At 49.6% G+C, this 17111-nt stretch overlaps 1 long non-coding RNA gene and 1 pseudogene across 1 annotated transcript; one reads left to right on the top strand and one right to left on the bottom strand.

Annotated features, from left to right (window-relative positions):
• Positions 1–31: 31 nt before the first annotated feature.
• Gm33359 lies at positions 32–16492 on the top strand. The gene is made up of 3 exons (XR_375301.2): positions 32–76; positions 14748–14862; positions 16240–16492. It is a non-coding gene; the product is annotated as a predicted gene, 33359 (long non-coding RNA).
• On the bottom strand, positions 10059–10838 carry Gm14234 (predicted gene 14234; annotated as a pseudogene).
• Positions 16493–17111: the final 619 nt, after the last annotated feature.

Consider the following 17111-nt stretch of genomic DNA (forward strand, 5'->3'; position numbering starts at 1 on the left):
AGCTCCTCCTGCACCATGCCTGCCTGAATGCTGCCATGCTCCTGCCTTGATGAAAATGGACTGAACCTCTGAACCAGTAAGTCAGCCCCAATTAAATGTTGTCCTCATAAGAGTTGCCTTGGCCATGGTGTCTGTTCACACCTCACAGAGTGTTCCACAGTACACCCTTTTGTCCACACATCTTTACTTGCAAATGTTTATTGCAATGAATATGTAATGATCCAGTCCATCGCCTCTGGCTTATGCTAAACTATCAATACTGGACCCTCACGGGAACTCGTCTTGGATATCCTGTTGTTGCCCTGTGTCACGGAGATCCTGCAGCTTTAGATCTGGAAAGGCTGGCCCCTTCACCTGCTCTAGCAGATCATAGATGGAGTAGATGTTGGGGTGGGTCAACTCAAGGCCCTGGATCTAGGCCTGGGTATTAGATGAGGTGATCAGCCCATCAGCTCTTCTGAGCTTCCCAGGTGAGGGGCTGGGCCAGCTCTCCCAACTTCCACTGAAGTCTAATTTCCAAACAGTTCAAGATATGGTGTGTGTGTGTGTATGTATGTGTGTTTACATACATGTTACTGGAGTTGAACTTAGGGTCTTATGTGTGCTATGTGACTGCTGTATACTACCATATTATAGACTCAGCCTGCCTCTCTACTATTAGCCCTTAATTTAAAATATATTTATTTATATTTATCTTATAGAGATGAGTGTGTAGGTTTGTGTGCTATATGTGTGCAGTACCCACGGAGGCCAGAAGAGGCCACCCGATCCTCTAGAATTGGAGTTACAGACACTTGTGAGTCACCATGTGGGTGCTGGGAACCAAACCCTGATCATCTGGAAAAGCAGACAGTGTGTTCTTAACTACTGAGCCATCTCTCCAACCTCTCTGCCTAATTTCAAATACTGGTTTCCTAAGGTCTTTTCTGTCCTGAAATCAGTGACTTTATACTGAACCTAGACTCCTTCTTTTTCCTCTCACAAAATGAATACTTTGTCTGTCGGGCTTTGCTGTGTGATTCTGGCTGGTCTCAAGCTTGTGTTAACCTCCTGACTCAGCTTTCTGACTGGTGCATACAATTTTTATATGAATGTACAGTCATTCTTTTTCATCGCTGTAACAGAACAGCTGAAGACAACAATTTAAGGGGCATTTGTTTTGCTCATGTTTTCAGAGGCATCCTAGGTATGGTACAGTGAGGTAGATCATAGGGTGAGGGAGGGAGAAAGAGAGAGGGAAGGAGGGAAAGGGGGAAGGAGGGAGGGAAGAATGGAAGGAGAGATCGAGAGAGGGAGGGAGAGAGGGAGGGAGGGAGAGGGAAAGAGGGAAAAAGTGTGAGGGGCAGGTGTGGCAGCAGTCCCAAGATGGCGCCCGGGACTGCAGCTAAGTCTTATGACTTGCACCTGACTTCCTCATACACCTGAAAATAAGCCACAACCATCGTGAGAGCTGCGCAGGTGCACCATGATACTGGCGAATCCATATTTGGTGGAGACATGCCCCTGCCGCCCTGATTAGCTAAAGCTGCATGCCTGGTGAGGTGACGTGGCCTGCTGTGAGTGGATGGGGGCTGAGAGTATATGAGTGAGAGGCCCGGGTTAGAGAGATAAAGGAGAGAGATAAAGTTGAAGCAAGAGAGATGAAGACTGAAGTTTGCTGAATAAACTGCTGTTAGAAGGACTGGTGGTCATGTCGTTCTTGCTGGTCGAGAGCGGACACGACAAAAAAGGGAAGGAGGGAGGAATGGAAGGAGGGAGAGAGGAAGGAATGGAGGGAGGGAGAGAGAGGAAAGGAGAGAGGCAGGGAAGGAGGGAAGGAAGGAAAGAAGGAGAGAGGAAGAGAAGGAGGGAAGGAGAGATGGAGAGAGAGGGAAGGAGAGAGGAAAGGAAGAGGGAAGGAGGAAAAGAGGGAGGGAGGGAGAAAAGGAGTGAGGGAGAAAAGGACAGAGAGAGAGGGAAAGAAGGGGGGAAAGAGGGAAGGAGGGAGAGGGAGGGAGAGACCCCCTATACTCTCAGGCTTTCTCCTATTCCTCTGGAACCGCAGCTTATGGGATGGTGTTACCCACATTCTGGGTTACCCCCACCTTCATTGAGTGAGCAAATCTACCCTCCTACTCACCCAGAAGCATGTTCTTCGCTCACTCCAGTTGACAGGGCTAACTCTCACGCTCGGTGGTCGGTGGTCCTGTTCCCATTCATGAATAACCCACTAATGACAGAACCGGCTGGCTGTGGCAGCTGGAAGAGGGATTTGGGAGAACAAAATAGGTCTAACCAGGAAAGAACCAAGCCTGCAAAGCCAGACACATGACTGGTTCATCTCCTATAGAAGAAGAAAGTAATTTCTAGGTTGTCTTTACTCTTGGGAAGAAATCAGAGTTCAGGAGTAGAGATCATAACCAATACAGCCTCTCAGAATCTTGACTTCACCTAAAAACAGAGACAGAGCTGTGAGATGACTCTCCTGATATAGGGAGGAGGTAAGGTGCTCACTGCCAAGCCTGACAGCCCGAGTTCAAGCCCAGAACCCACGAGGTGGGACGAGAGAAGAGAGAAGGGTCAAGTTGTCCTCTGACCTCCACATGTGCACTGTAGCAGACATGTATCTATACACCACATATACACTGTAACAGACATGTGTCTATACACCACATGTGCACTGAAGCAGATATGTATCTATACACTACATATACACTGTAGCAGACATGTATCTATACACCACATATACACTGTAGCAGACATGTATCTATACACCACATATACACTGCAGCAGACATGTATCTATACACCACATATACACTGCAGCAGACATGTATCTATACACCACATATACACTGCAGCAGACATGTATCTATACACCACATATACACTGCAGCAGACATGTATCTATACACCACATATACACTGCAGCAGACATGTATCTATACACCACATATACACTGCAGCAGACATGTATCTATACACCACATATACACTGCAGCAGACATGTATCTATACACCACTGCAGCAGACATGTATCTATACACCACATATACACTGCAGCAGACATGTATCTATACACCACATATACACTGTAGCAGACATGTATCTATACACCACATATACACTGCAGCAGACATGTATCTATACACCACATATACACTGCAGCAGACATGTATCTATACACCACATGTACACTGTAGCAGACATGTATTTATACACCACATGTGCACTGCAGCAGACATGTATCTAAACACCACATATACACTGCAGCAGACATGTATCTATACACCACATATACACTGTAGCAGACATGTATCTATACACCACATATACACTGCAGCAGACATGTACACATACACATTCAATAAGTAATGGAAAAGTGTAGAAGCCAGAAAGCTGACCGGAGCTGATTTCTTTGTGGGTGGAGGAGCATGGGTCTGCGCATGCGCACAACCACATACGCATGGAAACTGCCGGGCGATCTTGGTGACATCCCTTGGATGCTTTCCACGTGTTTCTTCTTCTTAAAATCTTTTAGATTTATGTGTATGAGTCTTTTTGTCTGCGTGTATGTATGCACACCGTGAATGTGACTTGTACCTGGGAAGTCAGAGAATGGTTCTGAGCCCCCTAATATGTGCTAGGAACCAAACTCAGGTTCCCTGCAAGAGCATGAAGTGCTCTTAACCACTGAGCCACCTCTCCCTAGTGCCTTGGTTTTTGAGACAGTATCTCTCATTGGAAAGGCACCCAACCAGTTAGAGAAGGGTGCCTGTCACCCTGTCCCAGACTTCCAGTGCTGGGATTACAAGCGGATTACTTCACAGTTTGAGCCCTCTTCCTGCCCTAAAGTTGATTTCTTGAGACCAATAATCAGCTAAGTGCTCGAGTCGGCCTGGAGCTTCTCCTTTCTTGGTTCTGTGGGGCCAGACGGTGTGCATAACCAACAAGTTTCAAGGAGCTACTGGCCCAGAGCCCTCATTTGGAGCCCCCAAGAAAGTAAGTAGAGTTATCTGGAAAGATTGAAAAGATTGTGCAGTGAGTGACCTCTTTGCCGCATCCAGGCTGTTGGGGGTTTTCTGTGCGCTATCCTCCAGCGTGTAGTTGAATGCTTGGCTGCTGCGCCCTTTGGGAAGCCATTGGAACCCCCTTGTCTTCTGATTTCTGTGATGGTGTCGCCTCAAAAGTCGTTAGTGGGGACGCTTTCGCTTTAAGTGTATATTTAATTAAATGAAGCAGTTCATGTATATAGAAGCGGTTCTGAAGCAGAAGGGTTGGGTTTTTTGTTTTGTTTGTTGTTGTTGTTTAATCTTAAGAAAAAGATCTAAGCTTCAGGGCAGACACCCCCCACCCCCCGCTGTGGTTGAAGCCTGGGCTTTGGTTGGCCAGGAGAAAACCCGGCCATCGTTCCTGGCTATGAACCCCGGGAGCCTACCCGGAGCCCTTTGTGCTCCTTTAAAGCCACAGATGAAAAGCAGGTCTGCTGTCCCTGGAGGCCAGTGTTCCTTCTTCACTCTTTTGAAATTATTCACATGGATGTCTAAGGAATTATTTCCGTTCCAGCCCCTCCTCCCACCTATTTGCAGTACTGGGGCTAGAACCCAGGGCCTGGTGCTTGCTGAGCGAGCCCTTTACCATTGAGCTGCATCCCTGCCTCCTGGCACCTTACTTTGAATGCCTTCCTGCTGCAAGCAGCCTGCTCATTTTACCCATAATTAGAAAGCCCGCCTCCCTGCTGCCTTTTTTTAGGGATGTTGCCTCTCAGTGATTGGAAACTGTAGCAGACTATGGGCTCCCTACATCATACTTTGTCTAGCTTGTTTTATTGTTAGGAAAAAGAATCAGTAGAGAGTACCTGTCTTCCCAGACAGCAGGGCCTCGTGGATAAAAAGCCTGTTTCAGAGAGGGAAAGAGGGCGGATGCAGCTCCGTAGACTGGTAGGGTGCTCCGTGATGTGCCAGGTTCTCATCTGCAGTGTCACCAAAAAGACGGGCAAGAAAGAAGAGGCAGGGCTACGGCTAAGTGGGGTCCCATGCGTTGTCCAGGAGTGCTGTGGTCACATGATACCAGCACACTGTTAGCAGATGGGAGTAAAACTCCTCTGAGTGGTTCACACAAAAATTATTTGTCTAGTTGTGTAGCCCTGGAACTCACTATATAGACCAGAATGGCCTCGAAGACCTGGCTGCATTTGACTCTCTAGTGCTGGGTGCAACTACCTAGCCTACCACCTTGCCTGGCCAGAAAATACCTATTTTTTGTGTGTAAAAATTTTAAACTTTAAACGTTGAGCACCTAAATCCTCCAAAAGGTGTGTTGTGGGCTCTAAGTCATCAGTCGCCACTCAGACCTTCTCTTCTCTAAGTTTGTATTCATCGGCTTAGGGCAAACTGCTTATGGCTTTTGCCCTGGCGACCACCAGGGGGCCTGGTTGCTGCTCCTGCCTCTGGGGTTCTAGACGTTCATCTCTAGAAATGAGGTGTGAAGGCCACACATTCAAAGCACCCTCCTCTTTCCCCAAAGCCTTTGCTTCCCGTAAAGGTTCAATTCCATCCTATTAGAAGGCTTAGCAAGTCCTAATTACTGTATTTATAAAAATTACATACAATTAGAGTGGGCTTCAGGAACCAGGACAATTGTCCCCCAGAATGTGCACTGAAAAGCACACTTTTCAAAGGACAAAAAATGTTCCTAGGTATGGCAGTTCACGTGATATCCCCCAGAGCCATTTTATTTTTTTAAAAAAGGGGGGGCTGAATAGAAGTTGTTCCTGGGGCTTTTGTTCTGGTTTGAACTCAAACTGCTCCGTGAACAGCAGACTTTCTTTGTGAATTTTGGTTGTTGAGCCAAGGGTTGGAAAGCTAACGGTTTGCTGAGGGCCATGACACTCAGATTTCACACACCTGAGGGGAAGATGAGGTCATGGTTTGACAAGGATGGATTTGGAAACAAGAGGCCGTGGGAGCATTCCATCACGAGAGATAAATGGTGACCCCAGGGCCTTTGAGCAGGTGCCTAGGTTGGGGACCTATCAAACTAAGCATGGAGAAGTGACATGGGGTCCAGAAACCCCAGTCCTCAAACCCCAGGAGCCTACAGAACTTTCACCAGAACCAGCAAGAACCTTCCGCCTAAAGCTAAGCCCATGCTTACGTACAGGTGTCCCTCACCTCCCCCGCAAGCCCCAAGTGAGCCATTCCACAGGCCACTGGCTTGTGATGGGTCTCTCTAGATTTGGAACCCTCTAGGAGACACCTGTGGGTGTGCCTCTGAAGGTGATACCAGAAAGGCTTGGCTGAGGAGGAAGACCTCTTCACTGTGTATGTGGGCAGCACTTTGAGCTGGGGACTGAAGGTAAAAAGAGAGAAGAGAGAATGGGAGCCTACGGGGACCAGCCTTCATCTCTCTTCTTCCGGACTTTGGATACAATGTGGCTGCCTTGAGTTCCTGCTGAGGCCACCACAGACTCTGCCCTCAAACTGTAAACCTACCTTGACTTGCTTTTGTCTGGTATTTTGTCTCAGCACTGAGAAAAGCAACAACGTGTGCCTGGACCTGTGGTAGCCACTCACCCTGCCAGGCCTTTGTCTGGTTTCTGTCCTCTGCTGGGAACACCGTCACCCACTTGCCCATACCCCTGTGACTCATGCTTGGGTCATTTACCCAGCCATACACTCCCTGCAGAGCCCAGCGCCCTGTCCTCTGGACTCACACGGCAGGCAGTCGGTAGTTGCAGCTGCCCCTCGGACTGCAGGCCAGTGTCTTGTATCAGGCTCAGAGACCTGTGGCTTGGGGCTAGCTGTGTTCACTTTCTCCCCATTTCTCCAATGACGGGTATCAATAGTCCTTGTGGCAGGAAGCTGTGCACTTGCCATCCCACTACTCCTCTGCTTGATGGGGTGATTATCTGTGTATCACATACCCAGTACTCTCAGGCGGCAATTCCAACCAGGGGCAGGAGACCAGCACGGCTTTCTCTCATGGGGCACCAGCAGCGGAAGCGACACACCTTCCTTCCTTCGCTCACTCACTAGCTCTCTTGCTCACACATTTAACCACGGTTTTCACGCCTGAGAGATCATTCTTGATTTGGGGAATGAAGTCCCACAGAAATCCATGCCAAGAGCTGGGAATGTCCGCGTGCCTGTGGTCCAAGCACTTAGGCACGACAGGAAGTTGGTGCGTTTGAGGCCAGCCTGGGAGATACTGTGAGTTTGAGACTAACCTGGGATACATAAGGAGACCCCCATCTCAAGTAACAAAACCAAACAACGATCCTGTGCCCATGGAGTATCCTGTCAGGGGTTGTGGGGAATATTAGTAAGTAAAGCATACTGGGTTGGCAAGATGCCACAGTGGGTAAAGGTGCTTGCTGCCAATCCTGATGGCCTGAGTTCAGTTCCTGGGACCCATGTGTGGAAGAATCAACTCCCCCAAATTTCCTTCTGACTTCCACATGAATGCTGTGGCACACACAAAAGTGTGTGTGTGTGCCATAAATAAAAATGTAAAAATTAAAAAATAAAATCATAACATACAGATATGTAGTATGGAAGCTCTCAGAAAAGGAGAAACCTGCATTTAGGGGTGATTGTGGTGCAGGAGTGCTTGGGCTTCTGAAAGCATCGCCCGCAGTCGAAGGCTTGTTCTTGGTCACCTGTCAATGAGGATGCGCGAGGATGATCGACTGTGCGGAAGTGTGCGGTCCTTCCTGCAGGGGGCGCTGCCGAGCGCGGCTGCCCGACGCCTGACTCCCGGAAGAGGAGGTTCGGTGTCAGGCAGAACATGCCCTCTGCAGTCACATTCTGCCCACCCATCCCACCCACCCCCACCCCCGGGTTCTGAGCCTGGGTAATTCATCCTGAACCCTGAAAGATCTATTTCCTAGTTCCATTCATTCCTCAGTAGCAAGGGTTCATTTATTGCTTGGATTTAAGGCTGCTGTCTCTTTCTTTATTCCTCATTTGCAGGCACAGGCACTTCAATCTTTCCTTGGCCTTGTTTGCTCCAGGTTTCCCTGACATCTACTGCTATGTTCTAAAGCTCTCGGGTTCTTCTGTCCCCTGGTGCTGCCTCAACTATAAGATGATAATACCGTATGCCTCTCCCTCTGAAGGCTAGGTAAATAACGTTTGTACCTAAGACCACAGGCTTCACTATGTTGGTGCCAAAAAATGATGACATTTCATATGCAATTGGAGCTGACCTGATTGTATGACATTTGATATGATGGTCTGAATGTCAGAAGTGTCACAGGGTGTATGTCTGTCATCACAGTAGGTAGTGGTGACAGTAATGGGGTGGAGTGGCTGTTGTGCTCTGATAGGGGTTCCCTCTCTCCTCCCTTATCCCTCCTTTCCCCTCCCCCTCCCTCTTCCCTCCCTCCCTCCCTCCTGTTTCCTCCCCCTCCCTTCCCCTCCCTCCTCCCTTCTTTCCTTCCTTTCCTCCCTCCATCTCTTTTTGAGACACTGGTTCCTCACTGTGTCTCCAAGAGTAAGTTTGAGTTTCTGATCCTCTTGCCTCTACCTCCCGGTGCTGCTATTGTAGGTGTGCACCACGTTCGGTTTATGTGGTGCTGGGGATGGAACCCGGGACTCTGCATCCTAGACGAGCTGTGTATCAACTGAGTCATAGCTCCAGATAGACCTCCCCCTTTCTCTTTGAACATGTTTGTGAGTGTGCAGGTATGTGTGTGCTGTGGAGACTAAGAACAACCTTGAATCTCATTCTTCAGGCATTATCTACCGCGATTTTGGTTTTTTAAGGCCTGGAAGTCTCTCATTGACCTAGAACTGGCTGATTCTGCTAGGCTGGCCATCCAGCGAGATCCACCTCTCTCTGCCTGATCTTCTGACTGTCCCTGCCCCTTCCCCCGGCCTTCCTCTGCCCCTGCCTCTACCTGCCTCAACCTCTCAGCCTCTGCTTGCCCAGTACTGACATGACGGTGTGCACAACATACTGAGCTCCCGTTGTAAGCATGGGTTCTATAGATTGAACTCTGGCTCCCCTCAGCTCAAGGCGAGAATTTTACATTTCCCCTGCCCAGGAACAGCCTCCTTAACCGTGACATTGAACAGCAAGCAGCCAGGAATTCTGTGAAAATTGTATATTCCACAAGTAGCGATATGCATGTGAATGTCTGTTGGGAAATATGAGGAGCCCGTAACGTACTTGAGGTTTAATCAACACCATGTTCTGATTTTGTTAGCTTTTCATCTGATGAGGAAAACTGTCCCAGTTTTGTGCAATGTGAGGTTTGAATAGGACTGGCCCCACAGACCCATATGTTGAATGAATGCATGGCCCAGGGTGGCCTTGTTGGAGTGGGTGTGGCCTTGTTAAAAGAAGTGCGTCACTGTGGGGGTGGGCTCTGAGGTCTCCCATGCTCAAACTATGCCCAATGTGCTACACATTCTCCCACTGACTTTGGATCAAGTTATAGAAATAGCAGCTCACGCCTGCCTGGATGCTGCCATGCTTCCCACTATGATGATAATGGGTTAAACCTCTAAATCTGCAAGCCAGTCCTAATTAAATGTTTGCCTTTGTAAGAGTTACCTTGGTCATGGTGTCTCTTCACAGAGGGAAAACCCAAACTGAGGCAATGCAGACAATAAGGATTCCCCAGATAGTGTGTGTGGGAACTTCCTGAGTTAGAGTATAAAGAGCCAGCATGGTGTTTCACATGCTTTTCTGTCTAGCTACTATTGGCGTTTAACACCGGCAGTAATGATGCTGGTTAAGAGCTCTGGCTTCAAGTTCCTACTCTGGTGCACACTAGCTGTGTGACCTCGGACAATCCCTTTACCTCTCTGAGCACCAATTCCCTCTCTAATAGAGTGGGGCCAGCCCTGTCAGCTCTCCAGCAGGGAGTCGGTAGCAGACCACATTTGGAAGACACGGTGCAAGCATCTTAGCACGGTTGATACTTAGTGCTTGCCAATCAACAAGACTGCAATTGTCAGACTTTACCATAGCCAGGGAGAGTTTGCTGTGCAGCCATTGGCATCTGCTTTCCTGTCTTCATGTTTCCACAAGCAAGGCTGGGAGACAAACTTTTTAAAAAACAGCCTCAGTTAATTAATTCATTTGTGTAAAAACCCTTACATGGGAGCCACAGCTGGAGCCTGGATCCTCTGAACAGAGATTCTGGTGTGGGTTTTTTAAAAAGATTGTTCGTGAATTCCTGATAAGGAGACTTGGTGAACACAGGAACACAAGAGGTCAGGGGTCAGGTAGCTGCGGGTCTTGGAGGGGGCATCAAAGGTGGCCTTGGCAAGTTGTCCAGGGTGGCAGTGCAGCCCCTGGCTGATGTGTGGCAGTCATCTATACTGGCCATCTTCAGGAGCTCCTTGGGCACAGGGGCAGAGCTGATGACAGTGTCTCTGGGGGCAGGGATGAGATGCAGTGAAACAGAGCCACATGGCCTGTCACCATGCACAGAATAGTGTAAGGCTTGCTAGTCTTGGTCCCACAGTAGCCTCTCTAGACAGGAACTATGGGAAGCTTGATCAAGATGGTGGCCCCTCGGATGGCATTGGCCACCTCCTTGGAGCACCTAACATCAAGACCAACGTGACCTTTGGAGTCCCCAATAGCCTTATAGTTTGACAAGAGCCTTGAACCTGGTTCACTGGCCAACCCAAGTCTGGCAGGTTCTTTAGAACCTCATCCTTTAGAGATGCACCCAGGAAAATGTCAATGATCTCGCTCTCCTGAATGGGCAGGGAGAACAGGTAGATCTCCTTCAGGGACTTGATCTTCATTTCCTTGACCAGGCGTCCCAGTTCCATGAAGGGGATCCACTCCTTGTCCTCAGATTTACCTGTGTGATCCCTGCAGCCTTGGCCATGGCCCAGATCTACCAAATCCTGACTGGAAGCACCAGCTCCTAAGCCTGGGTCCCTCGGTCCCCTGGGCCCTCTCATGCACTAGCACCATCCACCATGTGGTGTTTCCTCAAAGAAGTGGAAAGCAAGCTTTAAATCATTAGTTCTCTGGGGCTGGGAAAATGGCTCCCTTTGTGAAGAGCCTTCCTTGCAAGCGTGAAGACTGAGTTAGCCTCCCCAGAACCCATATAAAAAGCTGGGCATGCCTGTAATCCCAGTGCTGAGAGAGGCAGAGACAGAAGGATCCCTGGGGTTCTGTGACTGGATAGTTTGTCAGAATTGGTGATCTCTGGGTTCTGGGAGAGACCTTGCCTCAACAAATACAATGAAGAATAACTGAGGAAGGCCCTCACTGATGATCACACACACACATCCATGTACACATACTCTGAATTAATGAATGGATGGATGTGTGGATGGAAGATGGTGGATGGATGAATGGATAAGTAGAAAAAATAAAAAGAAGGAACACCAAGTATGTCCCCACAGATGTGCCTGGCTATGTTTCTTGTCCCTGCAGGATTTCTATCTAACTGGTCCTTCAGAGTTTCATGCCAAGAAAAGAGAGCTCTCAGACAGGCTTTGATATCTGGGGGTGCAGGAAGGGAACAGATCTTGATCCAAGAGTGATTCTTGGCTGTTGAATAAGAAATAGCCTTCATCCATAATACATGGGTTTCCTTCCAAAGAAGAGAGAGAAGCTGGGAGTCTGGATCCAGCTCTGACAGGGAAAACAGGCGAACTGACTTGAGAAGCCGTTAGGACCAGCTTGGGCTCTCCTCAGCTTGGCTCCCCTCAGCTGTTTCACAATGCTTGAAATTGCAGGGGGAGAGGGGCATGTCCTGGTGGTGGGCAGAGCTGCAGAGGGGTTATGGAGGGAAAACAAAAGACAGCAAAGGCCAGGACCCCAGGAGTGAGGGTGCTTCCTAATTCGATGTGCACATGCCCTAAGTCCTTTGGAGAGCTTCATTTTGGGATCTACGTATTGGCCGAGGAACCTACCAACTGAAGCACAGCTCAAGGCCTCTTGGGAGGGCACAGCTCTCAGAAACCTTGACTTGCTTTCCTCATGGCCTGTGGTCCAGCAGCTCACTGGAGGCAGGAAGAAGCTGTCTTAGGGTTTTACTGCCGTGAGCAGACGCCATGACCAAGGCAACTCTTATAAGGTCAACATTTAATTGAGGCTGGCTTACAGGTTCAGAGGTTCAGTCCATTATCATCAAGGTGGGAACATGGCAGCCTCCAGGCAGGCATGGTGCAGGAGAAGCTGAGAGTTCTACATCTCCATCTGAAGGTCACTAGAAGACTAAAGGTAGCCCTGTTAGAGTAGGTGTGGCCATATTGGAGTAGGTGTGTCACTGTGGGTATGGGCTATAAGACCCTCATCCAAGCTGCCTGGAAGCCATTCTTCTCTTAGCAGTCTTTAGCAGCACTCCCTGGGCCAAGCATATACAAACCATCACTGAAGCCTAGTTAGTGAGGTAAATGACATCCTCAAAACTGGTGGCCTTCAGATGAAGATATAAAACTCTTAGCTCTGCCTGCACTATGCCTGCCTGGAGGCTGCCATGTTCCTGCCTGGAATACTGGCTGGGAGCTATACCCTGTTCCCACAAAGAGAGAAACTGTTGGCTTGGCATGGGCTTTGAGACCTCAAATCCCACCCTCAGTGACACACTTTCTCCAACAAGGCCACACCCCCTAATCCTTCTAATCCTTTCAAATAGTGCTGCTCCCTGGTGACTAAGCATTCAAATATAGGTGCCTACGGGGACCATTTTTATTCGAACCCTCACACCCGCCATTCATTGTTGACTCTTATTCTTTTCACTCTGGTGATCATCTTGACTCCCCAGGATCCTTCACTGTGGAAAAGCAGAAGTTAGTTTTAGAAACTGTGTGTGCTTATTGGGGTGGGGTTCATAGTGTATTAAACTGTGTACCCAGTATAGATGTATTCAAGCCCTGTGTGGCCCGGCACATGGTCTAGATGGAAAACGGGTCTTTGTAGGTAGATTTGGGCAAGGATTGGGGTCCTCACAGCAAGACAAGGGGGTCAGGGAAGCATAGGCTGGATGCCCTATGGAGACAGGGCTGAGTCTGGAGTGGTCGGCAGGGTGCCTAGGATTGCTGGAAAGCTAGGAGGAGCTGCTCTGGAGTCCTGGGAGGGTCGGGAGCTGCTGCACCTTGATCTAGGGGCTTTGGCTTTAGAATGGTCAATGTCCAATGTCTAAAGCCACCCAGGGTGTGGCTGTTTGTCCCTCAGCCCAGGAAGCTTCCAGGACTCAGGGCTGAGTCTCTGGGGCATCATTTATTCACTCTACTGTCATGTTTAGGCTGAAGCTGGAGTAGAGTTCTTCAGGTTTCCCACTCGCTCCTGTCTCCCCATCAGTGACTTCCCTGTGGCAGCCTCGTTCTGACCAGAAACCCTGCCTTTCTGAGCCCTGCTTATTACATCCATTCCTGACACCATCAACAACAGCAAGACGGCTGGGCAGGGTTGTCACTTCCTCCTCCCATCAGACACCTCCCTTTCAACAGGCACCTAGTGAACCTTGACCCATTACAGGTGCCTGCTGGGAGAACAGAGCAGAGCTGAACTTGGTTGGTATGAGAAACTGTCTTTGTGAAAGTCAACCATTGGTGTACAACAGACATGGGCAGATCTAACCAGCATGGTGGCATTAAAAATGAGGTGAGGGGCTGAGGGTGTGGCTGAAAGGGAGAGGCCACCTAGGTTGTGTGAGAAAACTCTTCTAATTAAGGTCAAAGTCTACCATGACCACACAGCCTCTGGGCTCAGTGTAGGATGGAAGACTCCCTTCATTAGCAGGGTTTCTCCTTCTCTGACCTTCTCTGGGGAATTCTAAGTCCCCCTCTCCCATGCCCTACCTGAGGTATGTCACTGTCTTAGTCAGGGTTTCTATTCCTGCACAAACATCATGACCAAGAAGCAAATTGGGGAGGAAAGGATTTATTCAGCTTACACGACCACATTGCTGTTCATTACCAAAGGAAATCAGGATTGGAACTCAAGCAGGTCAGGAAGCAGGAGCTGATGCAGAGGCCATGGAGAGAGATGTTGCTTACTAGCTTGCTTCCCCTGGCTTGCTCAGCTTGCTTTCTTATAAAAACCCAAGACTCCCAGCCCAGGGATAGCACCATCCACAATGGGCCCTCCCCCTTGATCACTAATTGAGAAAATGCCTTACAGCTGGATCTCATGGAGGCATTTCCCCAGCTGAAGCTCCTTTCTCTTTGATAGCTCCAGCCTGTGTCAAGTTGACACACAAAACCAGCCAGTACAGCCACAGAGCCTTCGTAGATTACAGGACAAATTTCCTTTCTCCTGATAAAAACCTGTTCAGCCATCACCTGAGATTTCTGAAATGCTTCCCCATCCTAAAGAGGCATTTTGGTACCCTAAGCCCGCAACTAATAATGACCTTTGCCCATCCTGGATATACCTATCTTCAGTCCCCCAAAACTTTATAAGCCTTGAGTCACCCAAAGTAATGTTGATCTGCCTCCTGATGGCTGAGCCTGGTTTGGTCACGTTTCTAACAGGGCTTCCGAACTCTGCTCTCGCTACCCTCATGGACCTTATCGGCTGATGATCCACGGGCAGGGAGACCCACAAGGTTGTGTCCCCAATGTCAGAGAGAGGTGCAGGAGGATCAGGTGGGGGAAGAGAAGAGGGGTGGGGGTGGGGGTGAGGGAGCACATGTCAGCTGTTGAGGCCAGAGACCGGTTCACAGAAACAACTTATTAAATCCTACTTGTTATCTGTTGTTAAGAAGGTATTCTTGGAGAAACCAGGTGCCGAGCAAGTACGGCATGGCCCTGGGCTGAGTCCAGCTACTCTTCTTGAAACAGGAGAACGGTGGAGCAGTTGGCTGCACAGAGAGCTGCAGACAGCTCTTTGGCCCCGTCAAGCCTGTGGCTCACGTCCGTGGGACCCTTCTTATCATGTGCGTCCATGAACACACAGGTATGTGTTCCTTTAGCTCTGTGTTTGGGAGTCACCCATTTCCTTAGTGGTGACAGTCAGCTTTCCTGGTGGCCCTGGGGCTGGAGGAGAGGCTTTGAGGGTCTTTTTCCTTAGAGACGTGGTGATTAGTAGCATCACACCTATGGTCTCCTGCCACTTGGAAATTGACAGGTGTCCAGCACAGGGCTGAGCTTACCTGACGACCTCCACCCATGTGACCCTGTGACACAGGGAACAGTTTACTCCCCTGTCACTGTGCTTACTGTGACTTTGGATCATCCAGAGGGTTAAGGTGACAAAGTAATATCTAGGCCTGAAATGTCATTTTAGCACAGCCAGTGTGAAGCAATCATGGGTACTAGTGTTCCTTCCTGGGGAAGAAGCCCAGAGCCCTTGAGGGAGCTGGTCTAACAGAAGAGGGCTCCAGCGGCCACAGCCCATTCCCCTGAAGGCTTTTTCAAGGTCCTGGGTGCTTTGGAGAGTTGAGAGTTGGCTGCTGTTGGTAGTAAAACAGATAGGCTTCATTGGGTATTCCTCAAACATGGGGTTCCAATGGGTAAGTGCAGCCCCTCGCCACACCCAGACTGTGTTCAACAGAAATCACTATCAGCACAGAGTCTGGAGAACAGTGAAGGAATGTGGAGGGCAGGAGGAGAGTAAAACCTGCTCAGGTCAGGGCCCTATAGAAGATGGAGTCTTGCCAGTGTGATTGTCCTAGCAGGTGTGTCTGAGTGCAGGTGTGTCTGGGTGCAGGTGTTCCTGGGTGCAGGTGTGTCTGAGTGCAGGTGTGTCTGGGTGCAGGTGTTCCTGGGTGCAGGTGTTCCTGGGTGCAGGTGTGTCTGAGTGCAGGTGTTCCTGGGTGCAGGTGTGTCTGGGTGCAGGTGTGTCTGAGTGCAGGTGTTCCTGGGTGCAGGTGTGTCTGGGTGCAGGTGTGTCTGAGTGCAGGTGTTCCTGGGCTCAGGTGTGTCTGGATGCCAGGACTGCCTGGGGGCGCCTGTGTCCCATCCTCACTTTCTATGTAGGAAGAAAGTTTGAGGGTCACATGATTTCCCACTCAACCTCAGGCCCAGTGATTTTTGAGGTGTTGGGATGTTTTTTGTCAACAACCAGCTGTCTCAGGGGTCATCTACTCTATCTGCCTAGAAACTGCTCAAAGGCAGAGAGCTCCTGGTTGCTTTCTTTTTTTTCTCTGGATGCTGGCCCTGGCAGAAGTGTAGCAAGTGGCGCCCTCTAGTGATAAAGGCTTTGCAAGGCCTGAGTATGGGGGGCTTGGGGTTGTAATAGACAACCTTGGCCTAAAGCCTTGGTCACTCGGTGACCAGGGCTGGCAGGCTTTCTGCTCTGGCTCCTCAGTCTTTCATTCTTCTTTGGTCCCAGGGTTCTGGGGCGGCGGCTGCTGTGACTGGAGCAGCTTCAGTTCCTTGCCCGGTACCCGGACTGCAGTCAGCTCCCTGGGATGTAGACTGCATGTGGTAGCTCCTGGCTGTGCAGGGCCAAGGCCTGTCTTTTCATCGGCCTGCTAGAAAGTTCTATTCGTGTAGGATCAAGAATAAGACTGGAGAAGTACCCTCGGGGGCAAAGGTAAGATGGCTCAGTGTGTAAAGGCAGTTGCCACCAAGCCTGATGACTTGAGTTCAATCCCCAGGACCCACAGGACAGAAAGAGAGAACCTGTTATGACACCCCCTCCCCCTCCCCCCCTTGCTACACACACACATATTAAAATGCAATGCAAAAAATTTTTTTAAAAGAAGGTTTGACAACAGGTGTCATTCTTCCTCCTAAGAACGCAGAGGCACTGGGGTAAGGACAAAATGTCAACTAATTAATGTTTTGTTTGTCACCATGGAAAGCTTGCCACGCTCCAGTCGCTCAGCGTCTTCTACCTCCAGTTGCAGCCGCTCAGCTAGTGATTCATCTCCTAATGTTCTAAACATTCCCAGCCCGGCTCCAGAGCCGCACATCATGTCTAAGTCCGATTTGTCCCCCAGTCGCAGCCTTTCTGCTGGGGTGTGCAGGGCAGATGGCTTTGATCAGGGCCAAGGCTGTATGCGTAAGGAATTGCTAATGTGTGTGCTGGCCCACAGCTCCAGCAGCAGCCAGAGCTTCAGGCTGAGACTGGGAATCAGGACCCCCTTTCCGGGACCTGGAGTTCTGCTATCCTGGAGAGGTAGCCGGAAAGGACCCTGGCGAATGCCCAGGAGAACTCCAAAATAGCCTGCTTCTTTGTGGTTTGTTGAGATGTCTGTT

Source organism: Mus musculus, chromosome 2 (assembly GCF_000001635.26).
Source record: "Mus musculus strain C57BL/6J chromosome 2, GRCm38.p6 C57BL/6J".
Taxonomy (NCBI): Eukaryota; Metazoa; Chordata; class Mammalia; order Rodentia; family Muridae; genus Mus; species Mus musculus.